Raw genomic sequence first — 18,860 nt, forward strand, 5'->3', positions numbered from 1 at the left:
CCGTCGCGATTCACGCTCGACTTGCACTCCGTTGACTTTTTTCTCCGAAAGGGTTGAAAAACATGCATAGATGCGGATCTAAGGAAATCGCCTCGGGCTTGTGCCGGCAGAATTTTTTGCCGCAATTTTAACCAGGTGAACGACGTCTGGAATGTATGCATTGTGTGTACCATACCTATATTTGTGTTCGTATCCTGAGGGTATGACTTAATCGGCGTTCATTTCTAAAAAACGCACGTCCCATACATTTATTCATATATTCTGTGTAGGTATAAACCTTGTATTCGAATATATACGGAGATTATTATACGTACGTGCAACAAGGATTTCGGTGGAATTAGCTTGACGGGCGATTTTGGAACGTCTGCACCGTGTTTTATGATTTTTAAACGAAGACAAATTACCCCGCTGTTAACCAAAGTCACGGTTAGCCGCAAGTTTTTATTTATATTTACCGCTCGTTTCTCCGTTATCCCAGTTTTACTTTTGCCAAATTTATACTTGATGTTATAGAGTCCCTAATTCCACGTTAACCAGGACTGACAATGAGTAAAAAATGCTTTTAAGAATGTATAATCAAAGCAGAGCGTTTAAAATGGTTTTCTTTAAAAACGATTTTTCATAAAATGGTATAATTTTAAACATAACATTCAAAAGAATTATTTCCAACCGATTATGAAAGGTACCATTCAATCGGTATAAATACTAGGAAAAAATACGTATATTCCTTCAAATTTCCGAGGATCGAAACAACCTGCAGCTTCTATAAATGTTCAAGAAACTGCTTCAAGAACTGATCGGTACTGCTACAATATTTTCAGACAATAATTTTTAATTTTTAATGGAGTGGAAAGATTTGTCTTAATGCAACGTCGTTTTTATCAAAACAATGATATTTAAATTTCTCGCCCACCCGATATCTTCCCGTGATTCTATTTAATATTTCCATCTGTAATCGTATTCGGCTGCGGGGGTGCGATCGATTTAAGAGTGTTTCATAAAAGGCTAGTAAATCCTCGGAGTTTTTAACCTCGAAGAAACTCGGAGCGCAGCGTTGAGATTTCGTGGCTGTGATTCAAGTATAGTAAAGTCATTTCCAGCCATCGCCGAGCTGTGACTAGTAACGCCCAATCTGTGTTTCGCGATCCTGGCACTGGCGGCTTCGTTTTGCCGAACTGCTTCGGGGTTCGGTACGATTTCCTGCTGCCAGGCCGTAATTGTGTCAAAAAAAAGAAAAGAAAATTAATGCACGCAATCGGATTCACTCAATCGCCTTCGCATCTATGTCTGATGAAACCTCTTGCGATGGGGTGAATAGGAAACAGTTTTTTTTTTAACAAAATTCGAATTTAGAAAAAAAGAAAATGGTTGAAAATTTCTTTAATTCTATTCAAACTTGTTGTATTCAATATAGCTATGTATATCAGCGGAAGATGCGCGACAAATTTTATTTAAAGATATCGAGGTTTTTAACAGTGCAAGTAACTTTTCAGGCTCGCGCAATCTCACCATTTTATTCTATTCTATTTCTTTTTTACCGTTTGAATGTTCAACAAAAGCTAAATGACATTCAGTTGAAAACTATGTATGGGTATGAAGTGAAAATGTTGAATGAAATAATTAATGAAGCCTGTCAATTTCCGCAAGAAATTCCAAAAAAATTTGAATGGAAGCTAATCAAATTTGAAGACACGAATGACTATAGAAGGTGTGTATTTTATGACCTTCATTTTCATTCTTACAACGTCGAAGCGAACGTATCATCAAATTTGATCAGTAATGTGAGGTTTTTATCAGAAAACAATTCGCTACACACTGAGATAAATTTTTGGTTCTGGTTACCGTTCATTCTTTAACTATTTTCAGTTTTTACCACAATTGAAAAATATAGGTACAAAATGAAAATTAGTTTTGTAGCTGTTACCAGAAAGTCTAGTATCCCTTACTATTCTTTCTCATTGCGATCGCTGTTACTATATTTTCTTGTAACTGTTGCGACAATTTAATGCTTGTGCAACGATAAATTGACGATAAAGCCTTATTTAACTAAAAAAGTAGAGTAAACCTCAGAAACTAATTTTGCGTTGCAATTACCAAAAAAGGATCGACAATAGCGCAAAATGGTTACGTGTACCTCGTTTTCCGTAATTTAAACAGTTTTTTTAACGATACCTATTTTACTGAATTTTTTCTAGTTACTACGACAAATGAAATTTTTCTCAGCGCAGCAATCGAGTACACGTTTCAGGTTTTCTGAAATTTTTCCACAAATGAACTATCCGTGCATAAGAAAGTTCGAGGAACCCTTATAACCTTGGCGTCGTCTGACGGACTCGATCGACTTTCTTTCAGGCACGTCCCGGATTAAGATCTGCAACCACGTTCTTTTATGACCCATCGACATTCCAAGTCAAGGACGCACCTTTGGCTCGATAAGAGTTTTGCGAGAGTTGCCGCAATACTGAAAATCTGCGAAATTGATCGAACATTTTTTTTTTTTATCCCTTCAAGCCATTTCGTCTAGGATGATCATTTCGAAGAGAATAAATGTCCTGCCGACAATTCCCTACAGTTGGATTTAAATTTACAACGGTCGTTGTTTTTCCGGTATCTCGGGAGGAAATTCGCGGTCGCGAGGGAATCTTAACTTTATTTTTGTCCATTACTTTTTCTCTTTTTTCATCCCCCCCCCCCCCCCCCCTCCCCACCCCGCAAACCTTTCGCTTTTTCTTTTAACTTTTTTTTTTTGTATTCTAATTTTATTAGAGAAGGCACTCGAGGAATGAAAGCTGTATAGCGGAAAATACACCCCGACCCCTGTAAAAGACGAGCTTGGCGAGGGTCTGCACCGTATCCTGGGCGAGATTACCGGGCGGCCAGACGGAGGGTCGGGCTATTATCGAATCATTTTGCGCCAAACTCGTTTTCATACTCACCCAAGGACCGCAGGCAGAGCGAGGAGAAGGAAACGGGCGAAATAAAGAAAGGGACTCGGTAAGCTCGCCCTTAAAACGAGGGTATCCAGCTCATCAGGCCTGTTTCAACTGCACATACATACTTTCAAGACTCTAATTGAAGGTAAATACACTGTATAAAGTACTTGAAGTTAATGAGGCGACGTCGAGGACAATTGCAGTCCTTTTTGTAATTATTATATTCTTTCAGGAATTTTCTTATTTGTTTTAACCTTCCAGCTTTCTCTATTATCGTTCGTTTTTATGCAAATATTTTTCGACGCTATAGTTTTGTCACCAGTATTAAACTGAGAGATCCGCGCTTCGAAAGTAAAATGAATTTCTAAAAATTATGCGTGTGTAAAAATTTGCTGATAGCACAATTTTATATCAATTACACACAGACTTGATTGGAACCGAATTAATCGGGCAAGAAATCGTCGCCGAGAAAACGTATATATTCGACGAAAAAAAATTGACTTTCGTATCTTTATAGTGTTCAACATAAAAAGTAATCGCGGCCAGGGTATAACCTTGACGCAAGGAAAGGGCCGGGGTATTTTCTGATAAGAAAAGCTCACTCAATCCACCTAATGTCTTGTTTCGAAGCAAAGTATAGCAGCCCGATTATTATTCGAGATAAGAACTAGCCACGCGGGATCTCCTGAAACCGTAACCGCCACTTTATCCTGGTGCGTGTAATTTGACGTTGATTTCTTAATCCCGGATACGCGCTCGTACGTTTGCGGATTCAACGAGATCTCTTCCCATTAGGTACGGGCCAGTAGGTATGTACATACCGTGAGCAAAGTGTGTAATTCGGGAAATTTCATTCCCCGCTGAATTTCATTCAGCTGAAATGTCTGTCTCTAAATAAATGTAGCATTTGGCCCTTCGGGTACAGTGCGCATTTCAAATCATTGATTTCCCGCTGATTTGTTCTTCGTTTAGTATTTGATTAATCGATTTGCCCCGTTTTATTTTTATCAACGTGAACCTACCGATGGTGCAAAATGATATGAGCCACCTACGCAGCAACCCTCGACTGGTACTCAAACAACGATGAGCGTAAATATGGAAGAAGGGTCCTCGCGAGCACTCGCGGAGCTTTTAACGACGGGGGAAATGATCGGTCATTGAAGCCGAGAGAGTGAGGTGTTTGCCACGAGAAAAGCAAGGGCCTAAAAACGAGCGTAGAAATTCCAAGAGGGGATTGATAGTAAAATTAAAATGAATTGCACGATTAAAACTGTACCCTTGTAAATCTGGAAATGTGCGTTGATTTACGTATACGCGATACATATGCATAGGTATATAGACGGTGCGCAACGATCGCTTTGAAGGCGGTACTGACTTTTTCCAGTTTGTTTGCTTCTTTTAAATTAATGGAATTTTAAACATAAGGTAGTAGAACAGCAAAGCCGGCTCTGGACACAGATTCCTATACCGACATTCTAGAAAAGTTTTACATCTTGGCTAAGCGTCGGTAAAATGTCACGTTTGCATTTTCAGGAACGCATGCGTGTATATGTAAGGCGTTTATTTTTAGAGATTAATTGATAAATGGAACGAAATATTCGACAAAAGTGCCTATTTTGAAACCGAAATACACGAATCTTCGAAAGAAGAGTTTCTTTTTGTTATTAAAGTCTTTTCAACCCCTTATTTTGCGAGTACTAAACAAGTCGTTAATATTTCAGTTGCGAATTTCAGAGTTTTTTCACACGTTTCACCTACTCGAAAATTTTGTGATAGTTATTAGAGTCTCACTCGCAGTAAAAAGTAGATCATTTTCAAAGCAGGTTTGACAAATTTTGAAATTGATAAGCCAATCACCAGGGATTAATCAATTAAGCAGCCTGACGTTTCAAAAAAATCAGGCATCATGAGGTCCGAAAGATGCGAGGCTTCGAAAATATGCATGCTCGTTGACTGCAGTGGAATTGAGGCATTTTTTCCCTTCTCGTTGGTCATGCTACTACGCGAATACGCAGGGTTATAATGATCTAAAAATGTGGGTAACGGATACGCTTTGTTATACCTGCAACACAACAGGATGAGGTTGACAACAAAAGCGCCCTGTAAAGAAGTAATAACGGGAGCACGCATGTATAAAGGTTTCATGCAAAGCAGCCCCCCGAAAACGGATTTGTACCTCCTTTATTTCACCACTCGTTCCTGGCTTTACATGATATATTATAGGTATATACGTACATTGAGTGAACGTATCTTCCTTCCATTAAGCGGACACGATATCGTCACACACGCGTAAGATGTCAAATCACATCTGTGTGCACGTATTTATACGAATCTTCCATCGCTGAATGGAACCAATAATGTGAGTTCAACTCTAAGCATGCAGAATTGGCTACCTTTTGATGTAAAGAGAACGTTTTTCAACTTCAACGATTTTTCATAGGTTCTTGTCTTAAAATGAAAAGTGTGCAAAAATCTTTCAAGATGAGTCAATAGTGTGGTACTAAATTCTCAAAATATTCTCGTTGAAGAGTTCAAATGAGTTTAAGTTGATGTTCAAGTTTTATGAAGTTATATAGGGAGTAAGTTTGCGAGCAAATCCAATTCGATACTCATTGTTTGAAAAAATCAAAAAAGATGAATCCTCCCTCATAAAAATATGCAGTGTTTTAAAAATTTCATTATTCCTACAAAAATGTCTTAAATTTTCTGATATCTTCATAGTGACTTTGTGAAGCTTGTCATACTTGCTGTGATTTTTTTTTTGCGAATTTTGAATTCATTTCCTCGAATAAAAATATTGACTTCTTTGGTTGAAAAGATCTATAGGCGTGTTACAATTGGATTTGTCTGATAAGCCGACTGAATTTCAGGTCTGACGATCCTTCCTAATCTTGATCAGAAATCAGAATGTGAGCAAACGAACTTTGACAGCGATTTCTGAGTAAACAATGTTCAACGAGTGTTCAACCTGACCAAATCCCTCTCAGACCATTTGATTCGATCAAGAACAGCAATCAGCCGACTTTTAGTATTCTGAGTACCTTTTCTTTCCCGCGATTCCGATCTGCGAAATGTGAACGGTTGTTTTTCACCTCGTAAATTTATCGCAATCACGTCAGAGCGCCTTGGCATCGTTCCTGAAATAACACGCAGGTTGCACGGGCACGTTGAAATTAACGAGTCTCTTCGAGATCCCCTAGACAAGAGCCGGTCGTCCATCCTGTGTGGACCGTCCCTCGTCATCCGCTGGAGACCTGCAGGGCGACCTGAATGTGTTTTATTACCGCTGCGGCACAAAGAAGGTATAACCATGGCCGTTGGGCGTTGGGGGGAGGCGAGGGGTGGATGATGACGTCATACAATGGGAAGCTGACGTTATTAATCATTTTCTCCCCTCGCAAAGCCCCGCGATCCGATCTCCGCTAAAATCCTTGGTATAAAGTACAAACGTTAAACTTGCAGGCTGCATCAACCGCTGCATAATGTGAATGATTCACGGTTCCGCCCATACATTTTCCGCTTTCCACTAGCAAGTTTCTTCTGCATCCGCCTCAAGTCGCCTTGATCTTCATCATGATCAAAATTCTTTCAATTTCACGGTGCACGGAATGTGGATGGCAGTGAGGCCTCGGCGTCAGTCCTCCACTTTGCAGCCGCTACGCGGTAAAATATACGGGCTGTTTCTGAGTAAAGGTCGCTGTATGTTGGGCTGCCTACCACTCAGGGGACCAAATATCGGTAATACAGACCTACCGAGTTATCGGCAGGTAGCGCAGTTGAAGTTCTCACGAGCGAGCTCGAACCGCCCCTGTTGGCTAGTTGTTTAGATTTGGTCAAGCAGTTGTTTCGTTGTTTATTACCAACGCTGAAGCGTCCAGCGACCGAATTCCGGAGTCAAGTTGAAGTGATTATATGACTCAGTGGGTCTGTTTTACCGATATATGTTCCCCTCTGTGGTAGGCAACCCAACATACTGTGGCGTTTACTAGGTACACCCTGTACAGTCGACCGGATTGGCTCTTATTCCGCGGAGAAAAGAATTCGTTAGACAGCTTCTGCAGCCCGGCTGCGTCCCGTTTACGGTGAATGTCAGCGGTGTTCATGTGTACACGCCCCGGAATTCTCCCCGCGATTCATTTACAACGGCAACCCTGCTAACATTCTTTGCCTCTCGTACAACAGGGACTGGGAGGGTCCGCATTCTCACCCCCTATTTGACGCGACGCCTGAAATTCGAGGGTTGCGAGGGGGTGAAATACGGGGTGACTTGTCTCCGGAGGAATTATGGCGCTAGCTTACACCCAGGAAAATTGACAGGTTGTTTTGGAAGTGTACAGAGTTCATTATGGAAAAGTTGATGAGCTTAGGTACGCGGATTTGGACGTGCAATATATTTTTCAATCCGGCGATTTACGGAGGTTGGTTGGCCAGTAATTGATACTTTTTATTTATGTTATTATAATAAATTATTGTACTCGTATCCTTCAGAGATCTTTTTGAAAATAGAAGAATAGAAAATACTGGAATGTTGAACAGAAGCTTAGAGGTTTGTTTCAAATATCACTCTAAAATTGTTAAAAAAAAACTATTAGATTCGTTAGTTTTCTACGAAATCACTAAAATGGCTTTTCCTCTTAATTTTTCAGTTTGCAGTATTCGATATTACCATTTACGTTGTTTACGATCAATACTGGTATAATGTTATGAAATAAATGATTAACAATGCCATAGAAAAAATAGAAAAAAGAATTTCAATGAATTCATGAAAAGTAGTCTTCTGAATAAAATGCGTCGTCGTAAAGTGAAATCGAACGAATGCATTAGATTTTAAACTTCATCTTTTGATGCGACTTATACCAAAACATCCATATCTGAGCTTTTCGTTTACATTTTTAAAGATATCTTCGTAGTTTACAAATATAATAATTTGAGAAATACTTGATGTACCTGCATCTCGTAACAAAATTAATAAAAAGTATCTAATTTTGGCAAGTGTAGGACGTTCTTCTTTTATTTATTTATTTTTTTCTCTTTGCAAGCTTTCGTCTGGCTATTTTTATACCGGTCCACTTCCCACGGGGCAATTTCATTCTTCGTGTATTGCGTCAGCGGATCGATAAGTAATTGTTTGAAAACTCGGCCGGCTTTGTGATCCTTCGTCAAAAAAGCTCGGTTCCAGTAGCATACCTCTAATCTAAGAACGTACGTGTGTGAGCGTCTGTGTCGTACGTATTGTTGAAATACTCGATTATTTCAGACTTACTTCTAACAACAAAAGATACCTGAATCATTTTTTATTCATCCATGATCACGTTCGCGTTATATTTGATTTATTTGTAACATAAATACTCATCGTTGGCACAAAGTGTCAAGTTGATTGAAATGTAAAAAATGTTTTTAAAAAGTTGAATCTCAAAATATTCTCTCCACGGAAGCGTATTGTTTATTTTTTTTTCATCTGTTCTGACGAAAAAGTTGAATTGCACACGAACGACCAGCAGCTGGAAAATTCGCGAATGTCTGGTGGATATCGTTAAATAAATACGAAAATTTCAATACCGTGTGTAGCGACACTGCGAGGGCGAACAAAATATTTCATTTTTCTGCCCTTATTCAGGTGGCTTCACGTGTGATTATTCTGCAGTCACAGCAGCGGCGTTGTTACAGGCTGTATTTTCCGCTATTGGCAATAATACCGGATGACGACCGACGAATGGCTGACTACAGGAATTGATGGGAAACGATGTAGCCGGGTGATAATTTCCAATAGAATGCATGCTGATTCTATTGGACAATGACACACGCACGCTATGCTTTGACGATCGAACCAGTACCGTCTGGATAGGCTGATTGTGAGTTGGGTCACCAAGCGGAACGATCAGACCATTTCAATACCGTTTCAAATCATTTATGACTTGAGAATGTTATTATACTTCTTGAAGTGTTAAAATAACTGACACGTTTTCAATATTGACAGGATTCGCACTTGTTGCGATTTTATTTAGAGTCTGATTACGTATGTTAAAGGGTAAATTTAACATAAATTCGAAGGTTTTCATGTTAATTGCAAAGTGTCGTCGGAGTTATTTAATACTGGAAAATATTAAGATTTTGTTATTCGGTTGAAATGAAACAAAAATATATTACAAGTTTCTCGGATTGCCGCCAGACGTTGCCGACCGTTCGAAATTCTCGCGGTATAACAAATTTTCAACCCCATTCAGCCGCCTGTGTTATTCACGTTGTCAAATCAGTCCCAAATAATATTTCCCCTGACGATCGTGAATTATACACATATCAGTAACGTTTACCGAATGAAACTAGTAGCCGATATAGTTATATTCTCTCTTAGTTTTGTGAACTTCGCTTCGACGAATGATATCAAAATAATCTTCTTACAATTAGTTTAAGAGAGAATTAAAAGTTCCAAATGCTTTCCCTTAAGACATACTTTGTTCCCCTGTAACAACAAGTAGCATGAATAGCATTGAAAAACTGAAACCCAATCTAAAATGCGAATCAATTAACTTGATGATAAAGGGCAAATTGCGAATCCATCCATCGATAAATGTCTACCTGCAAGCGTAACGAGGAGGTGAACGAGAACAGTTTGACGTCCGGTGCAGGCTCCCCGGGTGATCAACAATTAATGGCGAACAGTAAAACGGTGCGGAGCTTTCGAGTGAGGCCGGAAGACGGATGGGGAAGGACAAATTGTTGAATTGCATCGCATCAATCGATCTCTCTGAGCCGGTGGCTTTACCGCGGGAAACTCGCAAAATTTACGCACGTACGCTAAACTGAGGGATGGGGGGAGGGTTTCAACACGTATACACCATATCAGGGAGTGTACCTGCAGCCGTTGCGTCGTTCGCGATGGCTTTATTGTAAACAATGCTAACGATTCGCGGATTCTCTTTCATCGAAGCACGTCCATATCGCACAATGGATGGGATAGGCGGGCAGAGGGGGTGGAGGGGTTGCCGCGAAACGCGGGGCGGCTGAAAGCTCTACGGGATTTTCAATTGTTGCAACGATTCGAAAGCTGAGCGACGGTTGCCCCGTTCTGTTTTTTTTTTACCTCCCTTTTTTTCTCTCTCTCTCTCTCTTTTTCCGTCCCGTTCTCTCCGCTTTTTCAATCCTCCAGTATTTTTCTACGTACGTTTTTTTCTCGCTAGTCAGGAAACAGCAACGCCCACCACGCAGCAGGTTTTTAAGCTGCCGGAGGTAATCCGGCGGGGTACGTCGGACCTCCGTGTACGTTACCGCCTACACGTGTATGACGGCTGGGAAACGCTGATTGCGGAACGGCGAAACTGTAACGAGAATTCGTGCAAATTCTCCGGCGACCATCCGACGCTGACAAATGTAGAAATAGACAGACGCGCTTCAACCAGTCGAGGGGACCGCTATGGGATTAGCCCGAAACTGGGCGAGGCGAGGAGCAGGACTTCCGTTCGCTTGGTAGTCCTGCTAGTCGGGCTGGTTACCCGGGTCCTGTGAACACGAGAAAGTCTTACGGCGATATGACGTGTTTCCGGGACCCCTTAAGCCCATGGGAAATAGACTGCCGCGTACATTATGCAGTGTCAGGTTTCTGACTTACTCATTGTCACTCCCGACGCGGTTAGAGCTTAACGTAACAAATGGACGCTCCTCCTTTTGCACCGATGTTTTGATTGGCGGCTCAGTTCGCGGTGCTCTTCCCTCGACGATCGACGGAACAAACCGTCGTTCGTCTTCCCTCAAAGGACGCGGATTCCGACTCAAAGTGATTGCCGGATTTTTGTCGCGGGCCTGAAATGTTGAAATTTTCCTCGTTGTTTTCACCTACGTAGCTACACGACACACTCTCCTTACATTTACTTTTCAATATCACCAAAGGTTTGCTTAGAAATTCATCTCGTTTGGAGAAAATATATCTTTAGTTGAATGTTGACGCAGCTTTCAACATTTCATTTAATCGTTTTTCGCATTTTCACGTGGGCAGCGATCCGATGGAAACTTCAAGCGCGATACGCATGTTATATATTTTTTTTTTTTTGATCAATGTGAAATTTTCAACCACAAATCAAGCTTCACGAGGCAAACGTTTTACTATCGGTTTTGATCGATTGTATTCGATGTCATGAAAAATTGGCGTTCTTCGAAAAGGTTCATCATTCACGAGTCCTCTCACAATAATCGGAAATAATTTCACACCTGTTCTTTGGTGCCATAGAAAACGCAATTTAATGGTTCAGATGAATTTTCAATTGTATAGAAATTCAATTTTACAAATTGTACAGGAGGTTTCAACATATTTATCACTGTTTTCCAATCAACTAATTTTTGTAAACTAATAGTATAAAGTGACGGTCCATTATATAATCGTGAATTGTGTAGCAGCTTTTGTCCTTCGTGCTGTAAAAAAAGCTGCGGAATTGTTTTATATTTTGTTGAAAGTATAAATGTGACTCTAGGAAATTTTTACAGAACACCAATTATTGACGTGTTTTCAAAACTGATATCTGCAAACATATCGAGTTCGATCAATAATAACAGACAGGAACATACTTGTTTCGTGAAACTTTATCGAAGCTTGGGATTTTAAACGTGTCCACTCAAGGATCAATCAAGTAAAGTGAACAAGTCAAGTACAATTTTCAATACAATGGAAATGAATCTATATTTCAGGCATGAATATTTACACTTTGACGAATGTCAATAAACAGTCGCACGGTTAAAATCATAAACTCAAAAATTCCCAGCACGTAAAATTCCGTCAACGTTAATTTGATTCCATAAAGGAGCCTAGCAAATTTTGGTTTACTTCAAAGTGATCAACTTCAGAAACGCGTTGTAATCAATACAGGGAATTTTTCGCGCACGTAAATCATCTCCACAGTGTTCAAAACGTCCTATGAAAAGTGTTGCAACACACAAAAAATAATAAGCGGACCAAGCCTTGCAGTGTTAATTTAATGAAAGAAATTCCGACGTCAGACGGAGACAGGAATCGGGTGACAGAGGTGAATGGTTGGTGTTCGCCTTCTCCCTCTCAGCTCCGGGTGACACGGATGTGCGTTTATGCAGTCTTCAACTGGCTACACGAGAGTCGAGAAAGAACAGTCGTGAAAAATTATTTATTAAATTCTGAGCTTCGTGGAAAAAAATGTAATCTCCTACGGGGAAATTCTTCCCAATGAAACAGAAACATCGTTGCAGCTAATTAAAATTTCATTCGTTATACCTGCATGGTTTTCGCATTTATAGAACTGACTGAATTCTTATTTTTCGCGGGGCGGAAAATCAGATGAATCAATTCTCAATTTTTTCAGAATTTAATATTTTAAAACCTTGCCGAGACATATTATGCGATAATAAAGACACATTAGTTCCTCATAAAATCCGATATTGACGTTGAGAAATCGACCTTTCATCACCTATTTACCTATCAATTCTCAATTTGAACCGTTCTAAAGTAGACGTAAATTGGGTGGCAGCGGTGGGATGATATATTTCCGAAAAAAGTATTTTCCACAGAATTTATCACCGCAATTACGTACAATTTATGGGCGTACGTAAGCCTGACAATACAAGACAAACAACTTCTGAAATTAAAAAATGACATTCCATTTGAATGGTGAAACTGAATCTCGAATCCGCCCTAAATTTCCTGAACGGAGGATCGGAAAGGATAAAGTTTATTCGGTGCAACGCGGCGAAAGAATTGAGTAATTAACCGTTTTACCCGATCGGTTATTGACGGATTGAAGGGTGGCACGGGACCCGAGTGGAAACCGCACAAAAACGAGATAAGCCTGCCTTCTGGGTACCTACATCTACCTAGTAGAACAGGATTACCTTAATCCTGATATCTAATCGATAATCCTACAAGCGCGGGGAGAACAGCGACAGGGTTGTAAAGGGGTGAGCCTGTATGGATTTAGCCCCGATTCCTAGTTTCACCAGAGCTTATCACGCTCGCAGTGCAACTAGCCTATATGTTGTACCCCGTAATTAAATCCTTCACCCATTAACAAGGAGGAATCGATCGGTTCGTTTTCTGCGCAAACTCATCGACTGGGATTCGAGGAATCTCGTTATCGTCCATTTCATTCACTGTTTCAGAGTTTCGAATGAATTACGAGTGTCTGAGATTGATCGAAGCTCCAATTTCGAACGATCTTAACTTTGGAGGTTCAGATTCGAAGGTGTATAATACAGTTTTAATTTCGTAAGAAATTTTCTGTAATCCAAAAAATACTAGAACATATTTATCGTGACGTGCAAAATAGAACAAACCGATGTTGAAGCTAATTCCAAAAATTCGACCTATGAGCATGAATCGACGGCGAAGAAACGATATTTTTATACCGTGCCTCATTTATCGATCACCCAGGCTTTATTTTCGTCCGTATTTGGTGAGTAATGCAGGTCAGATATAAATCGTTTATAACGTATCGGAGAGAGTCTGATTGCCATGGAACGTAACGCCGAAGATTAAGCAGTGTTGTTGTAATAAAAAGTATTTCGATTTAGCGAAAAATGAAACTAACGCTTGAAGTACATCGGGAATTCACTGTGCTCATATTATTAGAATTCAATAAAAAGGAAAACAACCCCCCCCCCCTCCGTTGAAATGGTATCAGATTCTGAAAGCAGTTGGCTTCCTAGTTCTGAAAGGACGCGCGTCCTGGCCCGGAAGGAGTTCGCCAAGGATCAAGATAATTCTTGAGTTCCATAGCTGTCAGAGGCCCTGCGGACGACGTTTGCTCGCCGCTCCTTTCCACTCTCCGCGAACCCTCCCATTCTCTCCTTTTCATCCGACGCTCACACGCCGATAAATAGCGGGAGAATAGTGGCTCAGATCAGTCGATTTTCAATAAGAATCTTCGCCCGAGCGACGTGGGAGTCTAATGGAGAAACATCCGTATTCCCGACTCCTAGATCCTTGTTCCTCGTTCCCCGGCCGTGTCACGCGTCTCGAAATTTACTCTCGCTAAAGCCACGCGGCTATCTATCGGGAGAGCAGTTTGCTAGCCGGGTTCAGATCAGGAGCGAAAATCGAACCTGCTATTTATCAGTTTCCGTTACTTGCTTTTGTTCGACAAATCCTAGGGACCAACTTTCGAAATTTTTCAACTCCGTTGAGATTGCTTCCTAGATGACTTAACAGTGTAAAACGGAGTTTTCGATGTTGAAACGGTAAACGGCAACTCTGTCTTTTTGAAAACCTGTAAGATTCGTAAGACCTGAGAAGAAAATGGAATATTTCAACATTGGTCGTACAATATTTTCGCGGAATAAGTCGGAACAGGAACTGAGAAAATTTTTTACTTTTTTAAAAAGGTCAATTTGTCGACGCCTTTTATAAGAGGGAGTTATTAAGAGGGATACCAGGCATCTGTCTGGTATAATCAGCAGAACTAAATCATGAATGGTCTAGTACCGTTGAATCAGCTAGTCAATTCACAATGGCATATTTCTCCGTCGTTGTTTGATGTGTAGCTTAGTTCACATGGCATAAATTACAATGAAACGATAATTTTCCAGTCACAACAATTGCACAATCATTTTTCAATCTTCATAAAATCATTTCACTTTGTAAATCTCATTTCGCAACTGCGACAAAATCTATGGGACTGCGGTGCCAAACCTTTGCTTAGTCATTACAAAACCATTTTGTTTTCCGCGCGCTATAAAATCAACCAAACGAAAATAATGTTTGATCCGATGTACGTTAACCCTGAAATTTCGTTTCCGGGATCGAATTCTGGTCGCCACGACCGATATTTTTCCGAGTGCAGAAGAATGCAGGGGGATGGTGGAAGCGAAATCACCCCATGGCTGTCTGAAGCACACCCTGAACTCGTCGGTTCTTCGCGAATTGGCCGAGGGTCAATAATTCGCAATTATTCATTATTAGCCCCCGGATCCGCGGCTTATTTCCTATCCCCGCGTCTATTCCCCTGCGAATGGCTTAAAAAGATAAAGCAAATGACCCGCGTAATCCACCGCGTTTTTCTCTCCACGCCCCCTTTCCGCCCTCTCATCTGCCTAACCGCCACCCCCTCAACGGACTTCGGGTCTCGCATTTTCTCCGCTCTCCTCTCCTCTCCTCTCCTCTCTTCGCCTCTTCGACGTCGTTAGACGCATCCCGAGCTCTTTCCGCGATATATCCCCGGCGACATCTGCCTCCGTTTTATACATGCGATTCGCCTCGGGCCATATATGCGGCCGAGAGGGTGCATAGATTAGCCAATCAGCGTGTAATCGGTTTAGCTTCCTTATTTCTCCCCGCGTGACTAACCGCACTTTGAGGTTACCGCCCGGGGATCGAATCGATGCATTGCAGGATCCCCCCGGCCCTTCGGGAACACGAGAAAGGGAATATTTTATGAGCCTGGCAGATGTGTTCGAAATTGCGTTACGCCAATATTCGTAGGTAGAGAATACGCGTAACGCCGATGTAACGCGTTGTCTGCACGTGCAGCGCGTTCATTCTTCACCCTTCTATCAACTTCGCAGGATTTACCTCGGGATATTAGTCCAAATCTTCGTTTCAATCAAAAATCGTATTTTCGGATGCGCGGAAGTTATAACTGTACTTTTCACCTATCGAAAAAGAAAGAAAGAAAGTCGTAAGAATATTATATTATTTCCTAAATCTTGTACATTTTGAGGGGTGTAAGATTCATTGACGATCATGCTTGTAGTCTGTACTCTTCACACGAATGTGCTTAAGTAATATTAATATTTAATATTTAAGTGAAAAAAGGAAATGAACGCAAAAATCAGCCCAAACCGGAGATCAAACCCTTATGGTATTATAAATATGCTGATCTATCAACGATTATTATACATATATGCATGATACAAACTTCACTTGGCAGAGTTTATCCCGCAGGAATACTTAGTTGTCAACAATATGAAAAGATACCACATAAAAGTAAGAAAAGATCGATTCCTGAATACCTCAACTTACGTACAGATAACGCTGTGAGTAGGTATTGATATCTTTAAGGAACGCGTATCACGTACGGTACATAGCTGATGGAGGGGTGATAGATTTAGTACAGCGTTCATAATTTTTAACATCAAATAGGCACCAACGTTATTTGTTTTTAAAAAGTCGAGAGTCTCGTACGATTTTCCTTTCGCGTGTTACTAAATATTCCAAATATCTTGCATCTCCTTTCCTAGTTGTTCTACCCTTCTTTCATTTATAATTTACTTATCCTAAACGGTAGGTGGGTTTTATTTTGTACAAAAAAATGGATGTAAAAACCATGCGTGTTAATACCGTGCGGTTGACCAAGCATCCAAAAAAAAATATGTAGATCTATAACACGATGAGAATAAAATACGTAACTTCGACGATTGATAAATAGTCTGATTACGAATACGTAGAGACGTTCATCAGTTTTTCTATGCGAGTAATCGTATGATATAAATCAAGTAGCTACGCGGATACTGAAATCGTTATATGTACTATAGCTATCGTCTAGTAAAATCAGGTGTAAGTAATCATCGAACGATTCGTACGATGTGTAAGAAAGTTTTGCACATATGTTCAGGCGGGCTCCGATCGGGCAATTTTAGCAATTGCTATTGACCCGTTTGGATTATAAGAGGTAGATGGACAGACCTGGGCGCGATGGGGAGAGAGGAAAACGGCAATCCCAGAGTCTTGTGCCGCATTATATACCTCTACTCGGTGCGAAAATGGATTACTGCAATTTTGCATGCAAAAGTTATTACCTTAAATTGTCTGAAAATTGCACTCTCGAAGGCCGCGATGCCTTCCCGTTCCTGCAGCGAGGTGAAGGAGGCGCGGTAGACTCTGATCCTTTTAAAATAAACTGACGTTTGCATTTTCGCGGAAGCTTAAATATGCAAATAGTCATCTCGAGAGGGGAATTCGTAATTACCGTAAAACAAGACTGAAATTGTTGAACCAGATTCATCGATAAGTTGGCAGGTACGACATCGCGTTCAACGCGTTCGTGTTTTAGTAATTCGGCACAATTCCACGCGAAAACAATATCCTTTACTGTAAAAACGACCACCAATCAAGTGATCGTTACCGTTTTTCCTTCATATCAATTATTTCTATCCAATTGTTCCGATCGTCCAAGCAATGGTTTTTTCGCACTTTATATTTATTGCGACGTGGTTTGTTCGCTTTGTCTTGTTATTTGGAGAAATTTCCCCACCTTGTTCCGTAATTCCAAGAAGCAATTTGTATCTCCCGAGATATATCTAGCAGGTTGTTAGGAACATTATAAGCTTCCTCTAATCATAACGGTAAACCTTGTTTCCGTTATTCGCATCCCCAGATTTAACGGAGACGTTGGAATGAACACGAAACTTTGTGCCGAGGGTAGGAAAAGCTCCCTGCTCGAAAACAGCAGGATTAGAAGCCACGCGTTTTTTCCGCAAAAAGTATGCGCAAAAATATATTTCGCAAGTCTGTTCTGCGCTTGGTTTTATAACCGATCTCAGTATCCTCGCGTGTAAGTTTTTCGTCGACGAAATCAACCTAGGCAAGCGTTTCTCGAGTCGGTTTAATATTCGGTTATCTATAAAGCAACGGCGAAGATAAAATAAACGTTTATTTTGTATTAATTTTCAACGAAATGACTCGACGTCTCGCGATCGTAAATTCCACTGTCACACAATTCCTGCGGATGGAATGGTAATTTTTTCAACGAGGACTTTTGTATATATAACTTGTTTCTCTTTCTCTACGATCCTCGTCGATGCCGGATAATCGAATCGAATTTTTATTCACTGGTCGCGGTACGATCTGAAATTACTTTTCACTCCAGGTGAAACTCGGCGGTAGATGTATAAACTCCAGACCGGGAAACGGTAGTTGTGACGAGACCTAGATAGAAACTTTCATTGTTCTTCGCCTCGAAAGCTTGCGAGCTGTAACTCCTATACATCCGCGCTCTAAATATGGCGTCGGACTTTGGGTAGTTCTCACTCTATCAAAAGAAAAATATAAGTGCAGTTATGTGAAAAAAGTTTATTCGCCATTTATATAAGTATTATATATACCTCGAAACTGCGGAATATTTTTATACTTTTCTTCTTTTCCTTCGTTCTGAATAACACAAACTTCGGTCGCAAGGAACTTTTCCTCGAGACGGAAATGGAGAGAAAATATGTTTGCCGATTTGACGAGATCTTTTTTACGGTTCACGGGAACGTTCTGGTTACTTATCAAACGCTTTGTTGCCAGGCAATATATTTACCTATAATAAACCGAGAGAAACAACAAAACATCATTGGAAAAAAAAGTTACGTTGAACGCAAGAATTATAAGTGACTATTTTCGCAGTTTCAATTATCTTGCTCGTCTTCGTGTGTCTGAACTTAGTTATCAAAGATTTTCCGAAGTAGCTTATTGCGATCCAACATGGCGCCGGCAAAAGCAATCAGCTGATCTCAGTTTTCACTTAATAGCACGAGTTACAAGGCGCAGAAAAATTCCTGCAATTAATCGTACCTTCGTTTTGCTGCCTTGAATTTATATCTATAAAAAAATAGGCTACAAACTGACTCTCATCATCAAACACGGTCTTATGTTTCACTGAGACTGGTTAAACTGCACAAGTGAAACTTTACGAACTCAACAAGCTGAACTGAAACGGTTTTTTCCAATCAAACTTGACGGTTTGATCGGACAAATTTCTCTTTCTCTTCCCATCGGTAGTGGAAAATGTCCGTAGGTATTCAGGTCCACGTGCTGCTCGGCCGTAACCATCGAGCTGTAATTGGACGTTCGAATGCATCTCTCGATGCACCGCAATCACAAATTAAACCCCCGCGTCCGGTCACCGGTAGCGGATAGGTACGGACACTGATAGAAGAGGAAAAAACGGAAAGAAAAATCCTCGTTATGCCTATAGAATCCTCTCGATCGATTTATCC

The 18,860-nt window shown here is 40.6% G+C and overlaps 1 protein-coding gene across 5 annotated transcripts in view; it reads right to left on the bottom strand.

The window, feature by feature from the left end:
• The window catches only part of LOC124308220 (limbic system-associated membrane protein-like), a 77,107-nt gene that overhangs the window by 49,790 nt on the left and 8,457 nt on the right, over positions 1-18,860 (bottom strand). The window lies entirely within an intron of this gene.

This window comes from Neodiprion virginianus, chromosome 6, assembly GCF_021901495.1.
Source record: "Neodiprion virginianus isolate iyNeoVirg1 chromosome 6, iyNeoVirg1.1, whole genome shotgun sequence".
NCBI lineage: Eukaryota > Metazoa > Arthropoda > Insecta > Hymenoptera > Diprionidae > Neodiprion > Neodiprion virginianus.